This window comes from Caretta caretta, chromosome 14, assembly GCF_965140235.1.
Source record: "Caretta caretta isolate rCarCar2 chromosome 14, rCarCar1.hap1, whole genome shotgun sequence".
Taxonomy (NCBI): Eukaryota; Metazoa; Chordata; order Testudines; family Cheloniidae; genus Caretta; species Caretta caretta.
The window spans coordinates 33,158,350-33,179,489 of NC_134219.1; the positions used below are offsets into that span (position 1 = coordinate 33,158,350).

Consider the following 21,140-nt stretch of genomic DNA (forward strand, 5'->3'; position numbering starts at 1 on the left):
ACAGGCTGTTCTTATATCGTCCAACAGGCTTGGATCCTAGTTACATGCTGCTCCTTCTCATGTGACCCCTGCACTTATTCCCTTCACCTGGGGATAGGTTCAGTTGAGCTAATACCCCTTTCATGGCCATCTCACCCTGGGACAGCCTGAAACTGGAAACCTGTGCTCGAACAGTAACTGTTTGCTAGGAAAGGTGCTGAAGACACAATGGAAGAGGAAATCCTTTGGACTGGATTGAAATTATTCCAAAGGAAAGTGAATGAGAGAAAATGTCCAGCGTTATCCTCCTAGCGAAAGAAATAATTGAAGGTCAGAAAGGACCATTCTGTCCATCTTCTGTGTAACACAGGCCTTAGAACGGCACCGAGTGCTTCCTCCAGAAAACCCATGACATGGGACTGAGCCAGAGCACATCTTCTGGAAAGACATCTCCATGCATTAGAACCAGCTGGTCAGAAACAATCTTTCTTCTGCAGCGATGTGAAGTTAAAGGGCAGGGAGAAGAAGAAAACCTCGACTCGGGTTGTTACTGGAGCTGAAGCAGAGAGGCCAGGACAAACACGGCTAGGGCCCAGGACTGACTATCAGCAGATCTGCCGTTTTCTATTCCTGGCTTTTTGACCATGAGCGAATCTCTTTGCTTCTGTGTGCCTCAGTTTCCACGACTATAAAATAAAACTACTCAAGGTTCTGTTTTTTTCTCTCCTGTTTTGCAAGGTGGGACACTTAGATACATTTGGGGCCTGTCTACGCTACCGGTCTAGAGTGTATTTGTAAGCTGATGACCCCCACATGTTGTTCAGAAGCTGTGGATGACACAAGCTCCCTACGTTTGTTCTGTGCTTAGTCCCTAGGGCACAGCTGGGCTGGGCGGCCTTTTCTCGCTGTGCTGTGCGGAGCAGGTTCTGAGCACGAGGGATACGAAGGACTACTTCTTGAAAATAATTCAAGGACTAATTCTTGAAAATAAATATCAAAGAATCATAGAATATCAGGATTGGAAGGGACCTCAGGAGGTCATCTAGTCCAACCCCCTGCTCAAAGCAGGACCAATCCCCAATTTTTGACCCAAATGGCCCCCTCAAGGATTGAACCCACAACCCTGGGTTTAGCAGGCCAATGCTCAAACCACTGAGCTATCCCTCCCCCCAAATAGAACTGCAACCCAAATAAAAAATCACTGCTGCTAACATTGGTGGGTGATAAAATAGTAGCAGAGTGGTAATTAATGATGAGGAGAGGGCAGTGACACAGAGCAATCGGATCCCTTGAGAAGCTGGAGCCATTCAAAGAAAACAAGTTGGAAAAGAACCAAATGAAGGGTCCTATAGCTACGACAAAGCATGCAGGCCACACCTACAGAGTGGGGAAGTGTATCCAGGAAAGCACTGACTGTGAAGAGGATTTAGGGCCATGCTAGGCAAGCCATTCAACATGAGCACCCAGGGGGATGCTGTGGTGAACAGGGCTAAAGCCATCATTAGATGTATGAAAAGAGCAGTGAGGAGCATAGGGAGGTGACACACCATGAGGAAGACGGATCATGGAGTTCTGCATTCAGTTTTGGCGTCCACCTTTGAAAAAAGATTTGGAAATCTTGGAGATGGGGCAGCAAAAAGCAATGAAACGTTTTGTGGGCTGGAGAAAAATGCCTGCTCATGAGCTATTGAAAGAGCTCAGCCTGTTTAGATGATAAAAAAGATCGGGAGGTGACGTCATTGAAGTGTTGAAGTGACTTCACGGAGAGAAAATATCGGGTATGAAAGGGCTCATTAATCTAGCCGAGAAAAGCATAACAGTGGCTGGAAACTCAAAAGAGACCAATTCATATTCGAAAGAGGGCACACATATTCAACCGTGAGGATGAATCACCAAAGGAACAAACTAGAAAGGGAAGTGGTGGGAATTCCCCACCTCTTGATGTCTTCTAATAAAGACGAGATGCCTTTCTGGAATGTGTGTAGTCAAAAATTAGCTACTATGCTCTCCAGAAAGCATGTGATATGCAGGGGGTCAGATGACATGCTCTAATTGTCTCTTCTGTCCATAAAGTCTGCTCATGTATGAAAAACTGAGCGTAGCATGGGGAGAAGCCTCTGATGTTTTACTGTGTTGGGCTTGAGCCCACAATGAACACTCATTGCGTGGGGTGATCCAGGGGAAGCAGCTGAAACATCCAATGTGGCTGGACAGGGGCAGGACATCAGCACTGCAAGAGAGGGGTGGGTGTGGCAGTGACATCACAAGGGCCTTTGGCAGGACCTCAGCCTATTGGACAAAGGTGGTAGGGAGGCGATGATCTCACAGAGAGATCTTGACATCAGCCAGGCAGGACAGGGGTGCAGGACAGGGGCAACCTCGGAGATCCCTGTGGCTTTGCTTCAGCACGTCTCCTTCTCGAGGTCTCTCCTGGAGGACTGAGAGAGCATTCACTTGCACGTTCGTGAGCGCAAGGAGGACCCTCTTCGGAGTTTTCTCCTTTTCTTGTAGTGGTTTTGCTCGAAAACAGACGTCCCTATAGAAAAGGTAAGAGCCTCGGAGAGGTTTGGAACCTGTTCAGTCTGATCTATCACGTGCCGGCTGATTTTTAGGAAAGGAAAAGACTCGATTGTGGGGGCAGTATTTTATTTCCGACCCAGGACTTTGTCCCTTAGAATTACTGCGGACGTTGGGGTTTCTCCTTTTTGTTTTCCCTTTTCCTGTCTCTCCCTCTTTTCTCATCTTCTCTTTCATCTTTGTCCCTTTCCCCTGCTTTCCTTTCACCACCAGGACCTGTCTGTGCATGTGGAGTTGGGGATGGAGGGGGGGCGGCGGGGGTTTGCATTCCAACTCTCATTGCGGGAGGCCCTCCCAAAGACATGTGGCTGGAATGGTGCTCTAAGAGTGACTCCCTCCGGTGGTGACCCGGGACATCTGGTGAGAACTCTCAGCTTTCTGCTTCTCAGAGTCTCAATGCTGATTGGGGGAGCTTGGGGCTATTGTGAGGGAGGAGGCTCAGGTCTTTGTTACCCTCTTTTAAGACCAAGGAAATAGGCTGTAACCAAACATGTATTTGATTGCTCTTTCCGCTTTTCTCCATTCATTGTCTTTGAGTAATTCACGATTCTCTCTCTAATGGGCTAGTTCTTCTAAAACACTTACTAAAGAATTAGGTTTTAATAAAGCCAAATGCAACCCCATAGCTCCAGTAACAAAGGAGTCAGGTGGCACCCTACAGAATGGGGGACAATCCGATGGAAAGCATTGACCCTGAAAAGGATTTCGGGGCCATAGTGGACGAGCTACTCAACATGATCTGTCAGTGTGAAACTGTGTTAAAAAAGGTTAAAGCCATTCTTGGCTGGATAGAGTAGTGAGGATGGAAAGGGAAGTGAAAGAGCATTGGTGAGACTGATGTTGGAATGTTGAACCCAGTTCTTTTGTCCACATTTTGAATATTACGTAAAAACAATTGGAGAGGGTACAGAAAAGATTTGTAAGTGAGTGATGGGGATGATGCCTTCTAATGAGACATTGAAAAAGCTCAATCTGTTTAGTATATACAAAAGAAGAAGGAGAGGTGAGTTGCTTGACTTCATGGAGAGAAAATGTTGAGTGTAAATGGCTCTTTTTATGTAGCAGAGGCATGACAAGACCCCATGGATGGAAGCAGAAATCAGAAAAAGTATAATGACAATAAGACCCAGATTTGTAAGAGGGTGGTTCGTCATTGGCACAAAGAACCAAGAGAAATGATGGCCTCTCCATCTCTTGATCACTTTGAATAAAAACTAGATGCCTTTCTGGAAAACGCTGAGTAAAAGAAAAGCCCAGCTCTTCTGACATACAGGAGGCCTTAGGATACGCAGGGGATCAGATTAAATGCTCTAACGGTTCCTTCTGGCCATAAAGTCAACTAACTTGTGAAAACCTAATTGCGGCCTGGGGAAGAACCTCTGTGTTCGACTGTGTAGTCGGTGTCACCTCACAAGGAAGAGTCATTGAGTGGGATGATCCAGGGGAAGCAGCTCAAACATCCAGTGTGGCTGGACAGGGGCAGGACATCAGCACTGCAAGGGAGGGGTGGGTGTGGCAGTGACATCACAAGGGCCTTTGGCAGGACCTCAGCCTATTGGACAAAGGTGGTGGGGAGGCGATGATCTCACAGAGAGATCTTGACATCAACCAGGCAGGACAGGGGTGCAGGACAGGGGCAACCTTGGAGATCCCTGTGGCTTTGCTTCAGCACGTCTCCTTCTCGAGGTCTCTCCTGGAGGACTGAGAGAGCATTCACTTTCACATTCGTGAGAGCAAGGAGGACCCTCTTCTGAGTTTTCTCCTTTTCTTTTAGTGGTTTTCCTCGAAAGCAGACGTCCCTATATAGAAGGTAAGAGCCTCAGAGAGGTTTGGAACCTGTTCAGTCTGATCCATCAGGTGCCGGCTGATTTTTGGGAAAGGAAAACATTAGGGGCAGTGGGGGCAGTATTTTATTTCCGACCTAGGACTTTATCCCTTAGAATCACTGGGGACATTGGGGTTTCTCCTTTTTGTTTTCCCTTTTTCTCTGTCCCTCCTACTTTTCTCTTCTTGCTTCCTTTTTCCTTTTCCTCTGCTCTCCTCCCACCACCAGGAGCTCTGTGTGTGGAGTGGGGGCCGGACGGGGGTGGTGGTGGTTGTGGGAGGCCCACACAGAGAGGTGAGACTGGAATAGTGCTCCGAGAGTGATCCCCTCGGTGGTAACCAGGGCCATTCTTTGGGCTATTTGTTGAGAACCCTTAGCCTCCCACCCCTCAAAGTCTCAACCTTGATTGGCTGAGGAGGGGGCTATTGACAGGAAGGAAACTCTGGTCTTTGTTGTTCTCTTTTATGACCAAGCAAATAAGTCACAACCAGTTAAATGTTTGACCAATGTGGATGCTGCTCTCCATTCATTGTCTCGGAGCAGTTCGTGATCCTCTCCAACATTCCAATTCTTCTCAAATACTTGCTGAATAATTACTATGAACAATTGTTGGTCTGTAGCTCATTTGAGAGCAACTCTGCTACTGACTGGCTGCATCAGCTAAGACAAGTCCCTGCTCCTTTCTCAGCCTTCGTTTCTCCTTCTGTCAAGAACGAATAACAATCCTCTCCCACCTACCTCGCCATGGGTGGATGCTGGGGATCCACTGAAGAGTGTCACTCGGAGCAGTGCAGACTAGGGGTGTCCTATCACACTGAGCCATATCCGATTATGACCTAATATTCCATTGGTTTTGTATTTTATTCTTTTGAAATTGTGAAGAGCAGCAACTACTTAGCTCAGACTGAAGCATCTCATCTAATTTTCTAGATCATAGTTGGTTTCAGAGTAGCAGCCGTGTTAGTCTGTATTCGCAAAAAGAACAGGAGGACTTGTGGCACCTTAGAGACTAACCAATTTATTTGAGCATAAGCTTTCGTGAGCTACAGCTGTCGTGAGCTACAGATGCATCCGATGAAGTGAGCTGGAGCTCACGAAAGCTTATGCTCAAATAAATTCGTTAGTCTCTAAGGTGCCACAAGTACTCCTTTTTCTTTTTGCTCGATCATAGTGTCTCCCCTTTGTGTACGACGAGACAGTTTAATGCACTGTGACAAACAGGAGATGCTCTTGTTTTGCAAACAAATATTTTTGCAAAGAAATTTCATCCTACTTCTTATGATTTCAAGAAACAAAGTGGTTTCGTCTGAATGGATTTTCTGACAGAAAACGGTTTCCATGAAAATGTTCACTCCTGATTTCCTGGGCTTTATCCCTGCCTCCAGGGGGTTGTTGTCTGTTAGTTCGAACAGGAGTCAGGACTGTTGTCTTCTCTTTCTGGCTCTGTCACCGCTTTGCTGTGTGACACCTTGGGTAGGTCCAATGGGAACAGGGTCAATTCTCTAACTCCAGGCAGCAGGGAGCCTGGGTGAGATAAGGGATGTTAAGGCCGTCTGCGAAGGAGAAAGGGATGTTTCCAGGTGATGAATGTCAAGAATTCTAAACTTTGTCAAGCCTGACCTTAAAAACCTCTCAGGAAGGAGATTCCACCACCTCCCTAGGTAACCCATTCCAGTGCTTCACCACGCTCCTAGTGAAAAAGGTTTTCCTAACATCCAACCTAAACCTCCCCCTCTGCAACTTGAGACCATTACTCCTTGTTCTGTCATCTGCTACCACTGAGAACAGTCTAGATCCATCCTCTTTGGAACCCCCTTTCAGGTAGTTTGAAAGTACCTGTCAAATCCCCCCTCATTCTTCTCTTCCACAGACTAAATAATCCCAGTTCCCTCAGCCTCGCCTCATAAGTCATGTGCTCCAGCCCCCTAATCATTTTTGTTGTCCTCTGCTGGACTCTTTCCAATTTTTCCACATCCTTTTAGTGTGGGGCTCAAAACTGGACACAATACTCCAGATGAGGCCGCAACAATACCAAATAGAAGGGAATGATCACGTCCCTCAATCTGCTGGCAATGCTCCCACTTATACAGACCAAAATGCCGTTAGCCTTCCTGGCAACAAGGGCACACTGTTGACTCTTATCCAGCTTCTCATCCACTGTAACCCCTAGATCCTTTTCTGCAGAACTGCTGCCTAGCCACTTGGTTCCTAGTCTGTAGCAGTGCATGGGATTCTTCCGACCTAAGTGCAGGATTCTGCACTTGTCCTTGTTGATTCTCATCAGATTTCTTTTGGCCCAATCCTCTAATTTGTCTAGGTCCCTCTGTATCCTATCCCTACCCTCTAGAATATCTTTCATTCCTCCCAGTTTAGTGTCATCTGCAAACTTGCTGAGGGTACAACCATGCCATTCTCCAGATCATTAATGAAGATATTGAACAAAACCAGCCCCAGGATTGACCCTTGGGGCACTCCGCTTGATACCGGCTACCAGCTAGACATGGAGCCATTGATCACTACCCATTGAGCCAAACGGTCTAGCCAGCTTTCTATCCACCTTACAGTCCATTCATCCAACCCATACTTCTTTAACTTGCTGGCAAGAATACTGGGAAGACCGTATCAAAAACTCAGGATATGCTTCTAGGGGCACAAAGCTCTAAAGATATAGAGCAGGTTGCACAGAGGAGTCAAGAGGCCAGTGAAGAAGCTTGGCAACATGTGACCTCCAGAAGAGGTAAGCGGAATGTCCAGGTTCCAGTAACACAGACACAGGTAACTAACTACTTTCATGTTCTCTCCACAGGTACCGTTGCGGAGAGTGGACCAGATGATATGTCTGGGGCGACAAAGCAGAAGGAGACTCCGCTGGTTGGAAGGCATGAGATGCGATGTCCTGAGGTTGGGGGTTCCACGACCACCACTCCCAAGAGGAGAAGGCGGGTGGTGGTGGTCGGGGACTCTCTCCTCCGGGGTACTGAGTCATCTATCTGCCGCCCTGACCGGGAAAACCGAGAAGTCTGCTGCTTGCCAGGGGCTAGGATTCGCAATGTGACGGAGAGACTGCCGAGACTCATCAAGCCCTCGGATCGCTACCCCTTCCTGCTTCTCCACGTGGGCACCAATGATACTGCCAAGAATGACCTTGAGCGGATCACTGCGGACTACGTGGCTCTGGGAAGAAGGATAAAGGAGTTGGAGGTGCAAGTGGTGTTCTCGTCCATCCTTCCCGTGGAAGGAAAAGGCCTGGGTAGGGACCGTCGAATCGTCGAAGTCAACGAATGGCTATGCAGGTGGTGTCGGAGAGAAGGCTTTGGATTCTTTGACCATGGGATGGTGTTCCATGAAGGAGGAGTGCTGGGCAGAGACGGGCTCCATCTTACGAAGAGAGGGAAGAGCATCTTTGCCAGCAGGCTGGCTAACCTAGTGAGGAGGGCTTTAAACTAGGTTCACCGGGGGCAGGAGACCAAAGCCCTGAGGTAAGTGGGAAAGCGGGATACCGGGAGGAAGCACAGGCAGGAATGTCTGTGAGGGGAGGGCTCCTGCCTCATACTGGGAATGAGGGGCGATCAGCAGGTTATCTCAAGTGCTTATATACGAATGCACAAAGCCTTGGAAACAAGCAGGGAGAACTGGAGGTCCTGGTGATGTCAAGGAACTATGACGTGATTGGAATAACAGAGACTTGGTGGGATAACTCACATGACTGAAGTACTGTCATGGATGGTTATAAACTGTTCAGGAAGGACAGGCAGGGCAGAAAAGGTGGGGGAGTAGCACTGTATGTAAGGGAGCAGTATGACTGCTCAGAGCTCCGGTACAAAACTGTAGAAAAACCTGAGTGTCTCTGGATTAAGTTTAGAAGTGTGTGCAACAAGAGTGATGTAGTGGTGGGAGTCTGCTATAGACCACCGGACCAGGGGGATGAGGTGGATGAGGCTTTCTTCTGGCAGCTCACGGAAGCTACTAGATCGCATGCCCTGATTCTCATGGGTGACTTTAATTTTCCTGATATCTGCTGGGAGAGCAATACAGCGGTGCATAGACAATCCAGGAAGTTTTTGGAAAGCGTAGGGGACAATTTCCTGGCGCAAGTGCTAGAGGAACCAACTAGGGGGGGCGCTTTTCTTGACCTGCTGCTCACAAACCGGGTAGAATTAGTGGGGGAAGCAAAAGTGGATGGGAATCTGGGAGGCAGTGACCATGAGTTGGTTGAGTTCAGGATCCTGATGCAGGGAAGAAAGGTAAGCAGCAGGATGCGGACCCTGGACTTCAGGAAAGCAGACTTCGACTCCCTCAGGGAACGGATGGCCAGGATCCCCTGGGGGACTAACATGAAGGGGAAAGGAGTCCAGGAGAGCTGGCTATATTTCAAGGAATCCCTGTTGAGGTTACAGGGACAAACCATCCCGATGAGTCGAAAGAATAGTAAATATGGCAGGCGACCAGCTTGGCTTAATGGTGAAATCCTAGCGGATCTTGAACATAAAAAAGAAGCTTACAAGAAGTGGAAGGTTGGACATATGACCAGGGAAGAGTATAAAAATATTGCTCGGGCATGTAGGAATGATATCAGGAGGGCCAAATCGCACGTGGAGCTGCAGGTAGCAAGAGATGTCAAGAGTAACAAGAAGGGTTTCTTCAGGTATGTTGGCAACAAGAAGAAAGCCAAGGAAAGTGTGGGCCCCTTACTGAATGAGGGAGGCAACCAAGTGACAGAGGATATGGAAAAAGCTAATGTACTCAATGCTTTTTTTGCCTCTGTCTTCACTAACAAGGTCAGCTCCCAGACTGCTGCGCTGGGCATCACAAAATGGGGAAGAGATGGCCAGCCCTCTGTGGAGATAGAGGTGGTTAGGGACTATTTAGAAAAGCTGGACGTGCACAAGTCCATGGGGCCGGACGAGTTGCATCCGAGAGTGCTGAAGGAATTGGCGGCTGTGATTGCAGAGCCATTGGCCATTATCTTTGAAAACTCGTGGCGAACGGGGGAAGTCCCGGATGACTGGAAAAAGGCTAATGTAGTGCCAATCTTTAAAAAAGGGAAGAAGGAGGATCCTGGGAACTACAGGCCAGTCAGTCTCACCTCAGTCCCTGGAAAAATCATGGAGCAGGTCCTCAAAGAATCAATCCTGAAGCACTTGTATGAGAGGAAAGTGATCAGGAACAGCCAGCATGGATTCACCAAGGGAAGGTCATGCCTGACTAATCTAATCGCCTTTTATGATGAGATTACTGGTTCTGTGGATGAAGGGAAAGCAGTGGATGTATTGTTTCTTGACTTTAGCAAAGCTTTTGACACGGTCTCCCACAGTATTCTTGTCAGCAAGTTAAGGAAGTATGGGCTGGATGAATGCACTATAAGGTGGGTAGAAAGCTGGCTAGATTGTCGGGCTCAGCCAGGTAGTGATCAATGGCTCCATGTCTAGTTGGCAGCCGGTGTCAAGTGGAGTGCCCCAGGGGTCGGTCCTCGGGCCGGTTTTGTTCAATATCTTCATAAATGATCTGGAGGATGGTGTGGATTGCACTCTCAGCAAATTTGCGGATGATACTAAACTGGGAGGAGTGGTAGATTCGCTGGAGGGGAGGGATAGGATACAGAAGGACCTAGACAAATTGGAGGATTGGGCCAAAAGAAATCTGATGAGGTTCAATAAGGACAAGTGCAGAGTCCTGCACTTAGGATGGAAGAATCCCATGCACCGCTACAGACTAGGGGCCGAATGGCTAGGCAGCAGTTCTGCGGAAAAGGACCTAGGGGTGACAGTGGATGAGAAGCTGGATATGAGTCAGCAGTGTGCCCTTGTTGCCAAGAAGGCCAAAGGCATTTTGGGATGTATAAGTAGGGGCATAGCGAGCAGATCGAAGGACGTGATCGTTCCCCTCTATTCGACATTGGTGAGGCCTCATCTGGAGTACTGTGTCCAGTTTTGGGCCCCACACTTCAAGAAGGATGTGGATAAATTGGAGAGAGTCCAGCGAAGGGCAACAAAAATGATTAGGGGTCTGGAACACATGAGTTATGAGGAGAGGCTGAGGGAGCTGGGATTGTTTAGCCTGCAGAAGAGAAGAATGAGGGGGGATTTGATAGCTGCTTTCAACTACCTGAAAGGGGGTTCATCTGATGAAGTGAGCTGTAGCTCACGAAAGCTCATGCTCAAATAAATTGGTTAGTCTCTAAGGTGCCACAAGAACTCCTTTTCTTTTTGCGAATACAGACTAACACGGCTGTTCCTCTGAAACCGTGCATTCCAATGTAATTCCTTGAGGTTTGATGGTGTGAGCTTATAAAAGCTGAACAGGGACAGACCCAGGCTGTTTCCCAATGGGAAACCTCAAGGGAAACTCAGTGTTGAAACAAATAAGACGGATGACACCCCCGACTAAGGCAGAACTGAACCCAGAGACTCAACCTGGCCACTGGGGGCGCTGTACCTCTGCTGGTGTCAGGATTCAGCTGGGAGTTAAAAGCAAGGTCCCATTATGGTCGTTACAAATCCTATGGCTCTTCTTTAATGGGGGAGATCTGAGTCGGTTCAAATGACAGTTCGGGGGACTACAATTTGCCTCCCTCAAATGCCCTGTGAAATTCCAATAGGTGAGTGGATTCTGCTTCAACCATTCCCCTAAGACATCGTCTGCCCGTGTTGTGTGCTGCTGAACAGTTGTGGAGTTTCACTCCAGAGGTGGCTGCATGTCAGTAGTGGGGGGAAAGGATTCCCATAAGTACGGCGTGGTTGGTAAAGCACTTTGGGATCCAACCTCTAGAGCAGTTGTATTCTTTATTACACTATTGTCATGATTGTCTGTGCTCCAGCAATGGGAATTCCTCTTCCCACTAGAGGTCACTGCTGCTCCTCTGCACAAGCGGCTGAGAATTACTTATTGTGCTTCGCCTGCACACTCCCTGGGGAAAGGATTGTCTTTCTGTGATGTGTTTTTTATGGCATCTGGCACAATGGGGCCTCCATCCCTGAGGCAGGACTGCAGTGGAAAGAAATAGGGTAGAGCTGAGAGGTTCCTGTCCTGGATCGGGTTAGAGGTTGGTCTAGGGATGCTGCGCACAGATAGTAAGACAATCTCTGCCACAAAGAGCTCCCAGCCTGAACATCTGATGTGAAACGGGTGGAGAGAAAGAGGAGGACGGCAACAAGGAAAGAGAGAGACCAGCTGGGTAATTCCTGTTCCTAGACTAACTTCCACTGGTGGAAGATACAAACTCGGAGCTCCACAGAGCTCATCTTCAGGGCTGGGGGAGGACATCAGAGGAAACCCGAAGCAGAGCTCTGTGGCGCTCCAGAGTTTGTACCTTTCACCACCAGAAGTTGGTCCAAGAAAAGCTATCAGCTCCCCGCCTTGTCTCTCTCACATTCTGGGACCAGCCCAGCCACAACACCCCTGCCCCCGAGAAGGGAGAGGAACCCGGCCATCGGGGTACAGACAAAGGCAGCCACAACCTGGGTCTTGCACCCACCACCTGGGAGAGATGAAGTGAAAGAAGACAGGGGCGCTGGGGGTGTACAGCGCATCACAACGGCACCCAGAGCATTCAAGCAGATTTAAAGGTGTCTTTCCCCCCGCCCCCCCCCAACTTAAACATCACCCTGGCGGCGGAACATTGTTCTCCCGCTGGAGTTACGAGCCGAGCGAGCCCCCCCGCCCCAGCCCAGCCAATGCAGGGTCAGACACCGTCTCCCCTTCACCCAGAGAGCTCCCCGGCCACACGGCCTGTTCGCGGCTCCTGCTCTCAGCCCCCGAGGGGCTGAGCTTCTCTCGCAAAGGCTCCTGCAAAGACCCCGGCTACCCTGTCCCCCAGGAGCCTGCCCCCCCCAGCTGCCGTAAGACCCCCCCCAGCCATGAGCATGGGACCCCAGAGGTTGGAGGGACCGGGGCAGGAGGCCAAGCGATGCGCGCCGCGCTCTGGGCCAGGCTCCTCGGGAAGGGAGAAGTGACGTCTGCACACGGGGTTGATTTGTCCCCCGAAGGGAGGATTTGCCAGAGAACAGGAGCCCTTTCTGAAAGGCAGGACATCTCGCCGACTTGGGAGCAATTCTGTGTGTTTTACTGGGTTTTCTGGCACGTCTAAAAGCTACTGTTCATTTCCTGGACCCCCCCCCCCAAGTCTCTCCTTTACCCAACACCTCATTTTGGGGGAAACGAAAATATTCAAGCTCAATTTGTGGCCGAAGAATGGACACACAATTCAACAGCGGCTGCTGTACAAATCGTATGTCATTCACAGACATTGAGACGCCCTGCTGCCTGCCTGTGGGGGCTGTAACAATAATCACAGGGCTGCGATGACACTGGGATCTTCAGAATAACCCCCCGTCTCCACCCTAACCCCAGTCCCTCCATTGCAGAGCGGGGGGGTGGGAGTCAGGTTCCCAGGGCACTGCTCTGGAGGAAGATCACAGCTTACCTCCTCCAGGGACTCCATGGCTGCAGCAGCCTTTGCAAGGCAGGTCCCTGCTCCATCTCCCCCTCTCTGTGTGTAACCCTTCTGCCAGGCCAAGTTGATAGCAGCAAGGGCCGGGTTCAGTACACCGGGGTTCCCTCTCACTAAAGCAAATGCAAAACTGGCTCGAGCCCCCACCCAGTGACCTGGGAAAATCTTACACACCCCCTGGGCGCCTCAAGGAGGCAATACTTCCCCTCTCACAAGCACAGAGTCTTGGTGTAGTAGAGAATCTTTAATAACATGAGGCAAACAACATCAGCATTAAATTGGGGAAACACCACGACTAGTGTTCATTAACCAAACCATGAATGCCGACCCACCCCAGAAAAATTGGGCCACATCCTTTCCCTCAGGCTCTTGAGTCCCAGAACCCAAACGTCTCTTGAGTCCAGCAATCCACAAATCACCCAAAGTCCAAAAAAAGTCCAGCCCCGGAGTTCAAAAGTTCATCTGCAGAGTGTTACTCCCCAGTCTGGCTAAAATGTGCCTGGGTGTGGGGGGGGAAAGAGGTAAGGGGCACCTTACGTGTCCTGAAGCTGACTGCCTTACAGGGCTCTGCTCCGCTCCACCACGACCAGCTCCGCTCTGCACAGCTCGCCGTCTCACGCCCGGCTCCGCTCAGCTCGCCGTCTCACGAACACGCCGCCGTCTCACGCCCGGCTCCGCTCAGCTCGCCGTCTCACGAACACGCCGCCGTCTCACGCCCGGCTCCGCTCAGCTCGCCGTCTCACGAACAAGCCGCTGTCTCACGGCCGGCTCCGCTCAGCTCGCCGTCTCACGAACACGCCGCCGTCTCACGCCCGGTTCCGCTCAGCTCGCCGTCTCACGAACACGCCGCCGTCTCACGCCCGGCTCCGCTCAGCTCGCCGTCTCACGAACACGCCGCCGTCTCACGCCCGGCTCCGCTCAGCTCGCCGTCTCACGAACACGCCGCCGTCTCACGCCCGGCTCCGCTCAGCTCGCCGTCTCACGAACACGCCGCCGTCTCACGCCCGGCTCCGCTCAGCTCGCCGTCTCACGAACACGCCGCCGTCTCACGCCCGGCTCCGCTCAGCTCGCCGTCTCACGAACACGCCGCCGTCTCACGCCCGGCTCCGCTCAGCTCGCCGTCTCACGAACACGCCGCCGTCTCACGCCCGGCTCCGCTCAGCTCGCCGTCTCACGAACACGCCGCCGTCTCACGCCCGGCTCCGCTCAGCTCGCCGTCTCACGAACACGCCGCCGTCTCACGCCCGGCTCCGCTCAGCTCGCCGTCTCACGAACACGCCGCCGTCTCACGCCCGGCTCCGCTCAGCTCGCCGTCTCACGAACACGCCGCCGTCTCACGCCCGGCTCCGCTCAGCTCGCCGTCTCACGAACACGCCGCCGTCTCACGCCCGGCTCCGCTCAGCTCGCCGTCTCACGAACACGCCGCCGTCTCACGCCCGGCTCCGCTCAGCTCGCCGTCTCACGAACACGCCGCCGTCTCACGCCCGGCTCCGCTCAGCTCGCCGTCTCACGAACAAGCCGCCGTCTCACGCCCGGCTCCGCTCAGCTCGCCGTCTCACGAACACGCCGCCGTCTCACGCCCGGCTCCGCTCAGCTCGCCGTCTCACGAACACGCCGCCGTCTCACGCCCGGCTCCGCTCAGCTCGCCGTCTCACGAACACTTCGCCGTCTCACGCCCGGCTCCGCTCAGCTCGCCGTCTCACGAACACGCCGCCGTCTCACGCCCGGCTCCGCTCAGCTCGCCGTCTCACGAACACGCCGCCGTCTCACGCCCGGCTCCGCTCAGCTCGCCGTCTCACGAACACGCCGCCGTCTCACGCCCGGCTCCGCTCAGCTCGCCGTCTCACGAACACGCCGCCGTCTCACGCCCGGCTCCGCTCAGCTCGCCGTCTCACGAACACGCCGCCGTCTCACGCCCGGCTCCGCTCAGCTCGCCGTCTCACGAACACGCCGCCGTCTCACGCCCGGCTCCGCTCAGCTCGCCGTCTCACGAACACGCCGCCGTCTCACGCCCGGCTCCGCTCAGCTCGCCGTCTCACGAACACGCCGCCGTCTCACGCCCGGCTCCGCTCAGCTCGCCGTCTCACGAACACGCCGCCGTCTCACGGCCGGCTCCGCTCAGCTCGCCGTCTCACGAACACGCCGCCGTCTCACGCCCGGCTCTGCTCAGCTCGCCGTCTCACGAACACGCCGCCGTCTCACGCCCGGCTCCGCTCAGCTCGCCGTCTCACGAACACGCCGCTGTCTCACGCCCGGCTCTGCTCACCCCACCGTCTCACAAATAGCTCCGCTGCACACCAGATCTTCCGGCTCCCCACTACTTGACACAGTGCTCAGTGATTTCAGCTCTCAGTGATTTCAGCTCATAGGAGTGGGAGCCTTAGTGCTGGTGCACCATAAGGCTGAAGTGAATTCAGCACAGTACCTGTAACAAAACTCTTAATAGACCCAAAATTAGCTCTGACATTCCACAGTGGAGAGAGACAGAGGTGCAATAGGTGCTTCAGGCCCTCACAAAGGGGCCTACACCACCAGGCACTAATACCTGTCTCAAGTCTCTCTCAATTCACAGAGTTTTGGAACCCAAGTCCCTTGCCTAGTGAGTGCTACTCAGTTGATGGTGAGTCCTCCATCATAACAAAAAGGCCAAGTACAGTTCCAAGCACAGTTCCCATAATCAGGGTACTAACAATTTATTCTTCCCGCCCCAATAACAGAGACACTGGGGATCCCACAGCAGCCAAAGTGACCATTTGGGCAGTTATGGCCTATTGCTAGGCGGGGTGGATGTGCCTATGCAAATGAGATCAGCCCCTGAAGTTCTTTTCCACAACTTGCCACACCTCACCACCAGATGTCAGGGTGGATCCCACCCTGTCTCTGCTTACATCCTCCCCCCAGCCGAGAATTTGGCGTCCCGACAAATCATACTCCCTTTATACCAACTCATTGGTTTCCTCCAAAGGGCCTCAGAAAGCCCACTTTGGCTTCCACAATCCTGTGTGCTAAATGTATTGGCTCCTCACTAGTCACCCCAGGTGCATCATAAGTTAACCGTTTTACTGGTCTTATCACCCTGTCTCGTCTATTGAGAATCTCTGTTGCCGAGGCAAGGGGAACATCCTCTTGATTGACGGATGGAGAGGCTTCCTTTGAGGGTCTCTTGGCTACTGGCGTAGGCCCCTGCACTCCTAGTTCTAACGCGGGAGGGTCCAAGGTGCCCAGGACATCCTCTACCTGTGTGTCTCCACATGGGGGTCTCATCAGCGGCACAGGGGTGTCAGAAAGGGGCCTAAATAATTCCGCCATAGGGTTTAGGGTGGAAAAGGGAGAACTCTCATTTGGTTCAGCTGGTCGAGACTGAAATCTTGTCTCCATCCCAGGATACACCAGGGTTGTGTCTTCCTCCTCAGACTCACTCTCAGATGTGCAGAATAGGGGTAAGTTAGCTGCAGGGGGCTCACTGTCTGTGTTGGATGGCAGCTTTGGTCTAGCACTTCTGTTCTGCCCGGCTGCCCTGTCATGGCCCATCTCATAAGGGGTGCTTACCAATTCCCCCACAGGGAGCAAAAGGTTTCTATGCACCGTCTTTATTTGCCCTGGACTGTCTTCAGGTTTGATCTTGTAGACCGGCAGATCTCCCAGCTTTTCCATCACCAGGTATGGTATTGCCTTCCATCTGTCAGCTATCTTGTGTTTGCCAGCAATACCCAAATTTCGCAGCAGGACTCTGTCCCCCGGCTGGAGCTCCTGCGATCGCACTCTAGCATCATATCGATGTTTGTTGCGGTCTGCGTTCTTCCGAGCCGCAGCGGTAGCTAAGCGATAAGCATCCCGCAGCCTTTCTCTTAGTCGGGATACGTATTGCTGATGAGTTTCATAGCTATCTCCATCCTCTGATACACCAAAGCACAAGTCTATGGGTAATCTTGGTTCTCGCCCAAACATCAAGAGATATGGGGTGACTCCCGTAGCATCGTTCTTTGTGGCATTGTAGGCATGCACCAGAAATGCGACATGCTGGCTCCAGGTTGCCTTCTGCTCTGGTCGCAAAGTTCCCAACATATCTAATAGGGTTCGGTTGAACCTCTCTGGCTGGGGATCACCTTGGGGGTGATAAGGCGTTGTCCTAGACTTTTTAATTCCTGCTATCTTCAGCACCTCCTTCAGAAGGTGACTCTCAAAATCCCGCCCCTGATCAGAGTGTATCCGAGCCGGGAATCCATAGACTGAGAAATATTTGTCCCACAATACTCGAGCGACGGTGGTGGCCCTCTGATCACGTGTGGGATATGCCTGTGCATACCGTGTAAAATGGTCAGTCACTACTAGAATGTTCCCAACATTCCTCTTGTCTACCTCTACAGACAAGAAATCAATGCATACCAATTCCAAAGGTTTGTTGCTGGTGATGTTCTTGAGATATGCAGCCCTCGTGGGCAGAGTTTTCCTTTGAACACATCGAGCACAAGTCTCACATTTCCTGCGAACATCTTCAGCCATTCGGGGCCAATAGAACCTACTACGAATAAGTTCCAGGGTCCTCTCCATCCCTAAATGCCCAAAGTCATCATGCAGGGCCCTCATGGCCAGGGCTCTGTACTTTTTTGGCAGTACTAGTTGTGCTCGTTGCTTTTGTAAAGAGTCGGTGGTCATTCGGTGTAGCACTCCCTGAATCAGTTTTAATTTGGTCCATTCTCTCAATAGTAGTTTACCCTCCGGGTTAGGTGGGACAACCGCAGCTGGGCTTCGCCCCTCCCTTTTGGCAAGTAGTGTATCACGAATGTCAATATCTTGCCGCTGGGCTTCTTGCCAGTCAGCCGCATTGAGCATGGGCAAAGGAGATTGGTCCAATGCAATATAGTTCACTGAGGCAGAAGGCATGCATTCAGGGGGCAGGCCCAAAGCTTCTGCAATACATCCCTGAAGGCTCTCACAGGCCTCTGGCTCTCGACGACTCACACTGCAAATAGCTCTCACTCCATCTGTGGGTATCACAGCAACTTCTGGAGCCTGCGGACGCCTGGACAATGCATCTGCATCTACATTGCTTCTCCCGGATCGGTACTGAATGCTAAACTCATAGCTAGCCAAGGCGGCCACCCATCTCTGCCCTGTAGCATCCAGCTTAGCACTTGTTAACACATAAGTCAGTGGATTGTTGTCTGTCCACACCTGGAACTGAGCACCATACAAGTAGTCTCGAAATTTCTCAGTGATGGCCCATTTCAAGGCCAAGAATTCCAGCTTGTGGGTGGGATAGCGAGTTTCACTATCAGACAATCCTCGGCTGGCAAAGGCTACAGGTTTATGTTTGCCTTCCACTTCCTGGTACAGGACTGCTCCCAGACCCTCCAAACTGGCATCAGTATGCAGGATAAATGGTTTGCTTGGGTCAGCAAAAACTAGGACTGGAGCATGAGTTAGGCAAGTAATGATTTCTCGAAAAGCCCTTTCACATCTCTCATCCCACCGTGGCCCAAATGGTGCAAAGGGGCCATAGTTTCTCTGCACAGGAGGCTTTGGGAACCTCCCCTTATTCCTGGTCTTAGATTTGTTCTTGCTGGACTGATGTCCCCTGGTAAGATCATTCAGAGGCTTTACAATCGTAGCATAGTTTTTCACAAACCTGCGGTAGTAGCCACTAAATCCAAGAAAGGTCTTGAGTTCTCTGTAGTTACTTGGACGTGGCCATGTAGTGAGTGCTTCTATTTTATCAGGATCAGTACTCACACCCTCTTGGGATACGATGTGACCCACATACTTCACTGAGGTTCTGCAGAACTGGCATTTGTCAATTGAAAGCTTCAGACCATAATCCTCCAACCTATCAAGCACTTTAAGAAGTCTTTCTTCATGCTCCTCTAAGGTTCTTCCAAACACAATAAGGTCATCCAAATAAACTAACACTTGCAGTAAATTCATGTCTCCCACAACTCTCTCCATGAGACGTTGAAAGGTGGCAGGTGCTCCAGAAATCCCTTGGGGCATGCGTTCGAACTGATAAAACCCTAATGGGCAGATGAAGGCGGTCTTCTCCTTATCTTCTTCTCCCAGAGGGATCTGGTAGTACCCACTTCGAAGATCCAACACAGAGAACCACTGGCTTCCCAGCAAACAGTCTAAGGCATCTTGCACTCGAGGCATAGTGTACTGGTCGACCACAGTACGGCTGTTTAGGGTGCGGTAGTCAATACACATCCGGATTTTCCCATTCTTTTTACGGACTACCACAATGGGCGAGGCGTATGGGCTGCGGGACTCTGTAATGATGCCATTCGCAGCCAGCTCCTGAAGATGATGTCGCACGTCTTCCATCTCAGAGAGAGCAATCTTCCTAGATCTCTCCCTAAAAGGTCGAGAGTCATGTAGTCTGATATTGTGTTCTACTCCTTTTGCACATCCCACATCCCACTCATGCAGTGAGAACACCTTGGATCTTTCACAAAGTTTCTTCCTCAGGCGATCTTTCCACTCCTCGGACACAGGTGAATCTCCAAAGTCAAACTTTGCTGGGTCTATCGTCGGAACTTGCGTTTCACACTGGGGGGTTACAATTGACTCGGGCTCAAAGAGGTCTGCTATTTTTTGTCCTCGCCTCACAAAAATATCACGACTTGTTCCATTAGCAATCAGTATAGTCACCTCTTCCTGGGCTTCAGCAGGTAGGGTTATGACTCCACTAAGAACCAGCACTCCTTCAGGGAGCCCTCCCTCAGTCGGCTGCTCTACCACTGCTAATGTTCTCTTATTGCCTTTCAGGCAGGTACTCATGACAATCACCTCCTTTTCTGTCATTGCAGGCACCACTAAGGGGACCGGGCCTGCGTACCTCAGTGCTCCCACCGGCAAATCAGGCATCACTCTTTTTGCGTCCTCAATTTTTCTGTAGGCTGCGGCACAATGTGTGTGTATCACTAAGGTATTCAGGTATTGGTCCCCTGCTCGCTGTCTGCAGTAATCTGCAAGTACCTTAAAGAGGCTGGAGTTGGTCCCTATCAGCACGGACACATCAGAGACACCTTTAGGGTCAGGGCATATTAAAGCTGCAGTGTCCACCTCCTGTCTTACCCCAGCGATCTCTTCTGGGAATTCCAGGTGTACAATGACATACCCCTGATACGGGTATTCATCCATGCTGAGACCACACAGGCCAAGCCCTGTCAAGGGCTGTATAGGCAGATGCATAAGCATCTGCTGGTAGAAAGACTGGAATATGATAGTCACTTGGGATCCCGTGTCAAGCACTGCTCTACATTCTGTCCCTTCAACCTTTACAGTGACCTCAGCTCGAGGTCCTATCAATCCTGGTGGGATTCGGGTGGCATGGTTCTTCGCAGAGGAGCCTCCAAACCCTGCAGGCCTAGGCGGCTCCCTTCCCAGGCCCTGGGGCCGTTTCCCGACTTTCCCCAGGTGGTCCTCAGCTTTTGGTATACTAGCGGGGGATTCTCTGCATTCTGACACCTGGCAGCAATGTGCCCATCCTGGCCACACCGGTAGCAGAAGAAGGATTGCCCTTTCCCGTGTTGCCGGGGTGGGGCAGAGGTTCTAAATGTAGTCTTCTGGACCGTGGTAACAGGGGGTTCCTTGTACGCTGAAGTCTTTGCTGAATCGATAGTATTCTCTAGTTCAGCCACTTTCTGTGTCAGAACCTGAACTCGTTGGGTAAGTTCCTCTTGAGGATTCACCATCAGCGCCTTGGGCGCTCGTATGGATGCAGCCCCTGAAGTTCTTTTCCACAACTTGCCACACCTCACCACCAGATGTCAGGGTGGATCCCACCCTGTCTCTGCTTACATGTGCATTAGCTGAAGGGGGGAACCCCAACTCCCCCCTTCACACACATCATGTCTTCCCCCATGGCTCGTGCAAGGGAAAGCGCCCGAAAAAGCCAGCCGCCAGGAGAATGAAACTACACAGCACGGGGGAGATCATACGCCTTATTAGCATATTGCTTCTGATTGGACAAGGGGCAGGAGCGCCGCAGGGGGAAGAGGGACCACTTGCTCTGGCCCAGGGACCCAGGAAACCCTCGTCCGCCTCTGCTCGTCTCGCTATTGGCCTAGTTTTACCAGGGGCTGCCTAAAAGCACTGGTGACCTCAGTGCAAACCAACATTCCAGACAGTGACGTCTTCATCTTGCTCTATGGAGTGTACACCGACATGTACATTTCCAGCTGATTTCTTTTATAATTATATGGTAACAAGGAGAGAGTCAGCAATTTTTCCATAATAGTGGCTGTGTGACACTTTTGTATTTTTATGTCCGGCTTTGTAAGCGAATGGTTTTTAAGTGAGGTGTAACTTGGG

The 21,140-nt window shown here is 51.4% G+C and overlaps 1 pseudogene; it reads right to left on the minus strand.

Annotated features, from left to right (window-relative positions):
* LOC142068404 (von Willebrand factor A domain-containing protein 5A-like) overlaps positions 1-20,757 on the minus strand; it is a 268,830-nt pseudogene extending 248,073 nt beyond the window's left edge.
* Positions 20,758-21,140: the final 383 nt, after the last annotated feature.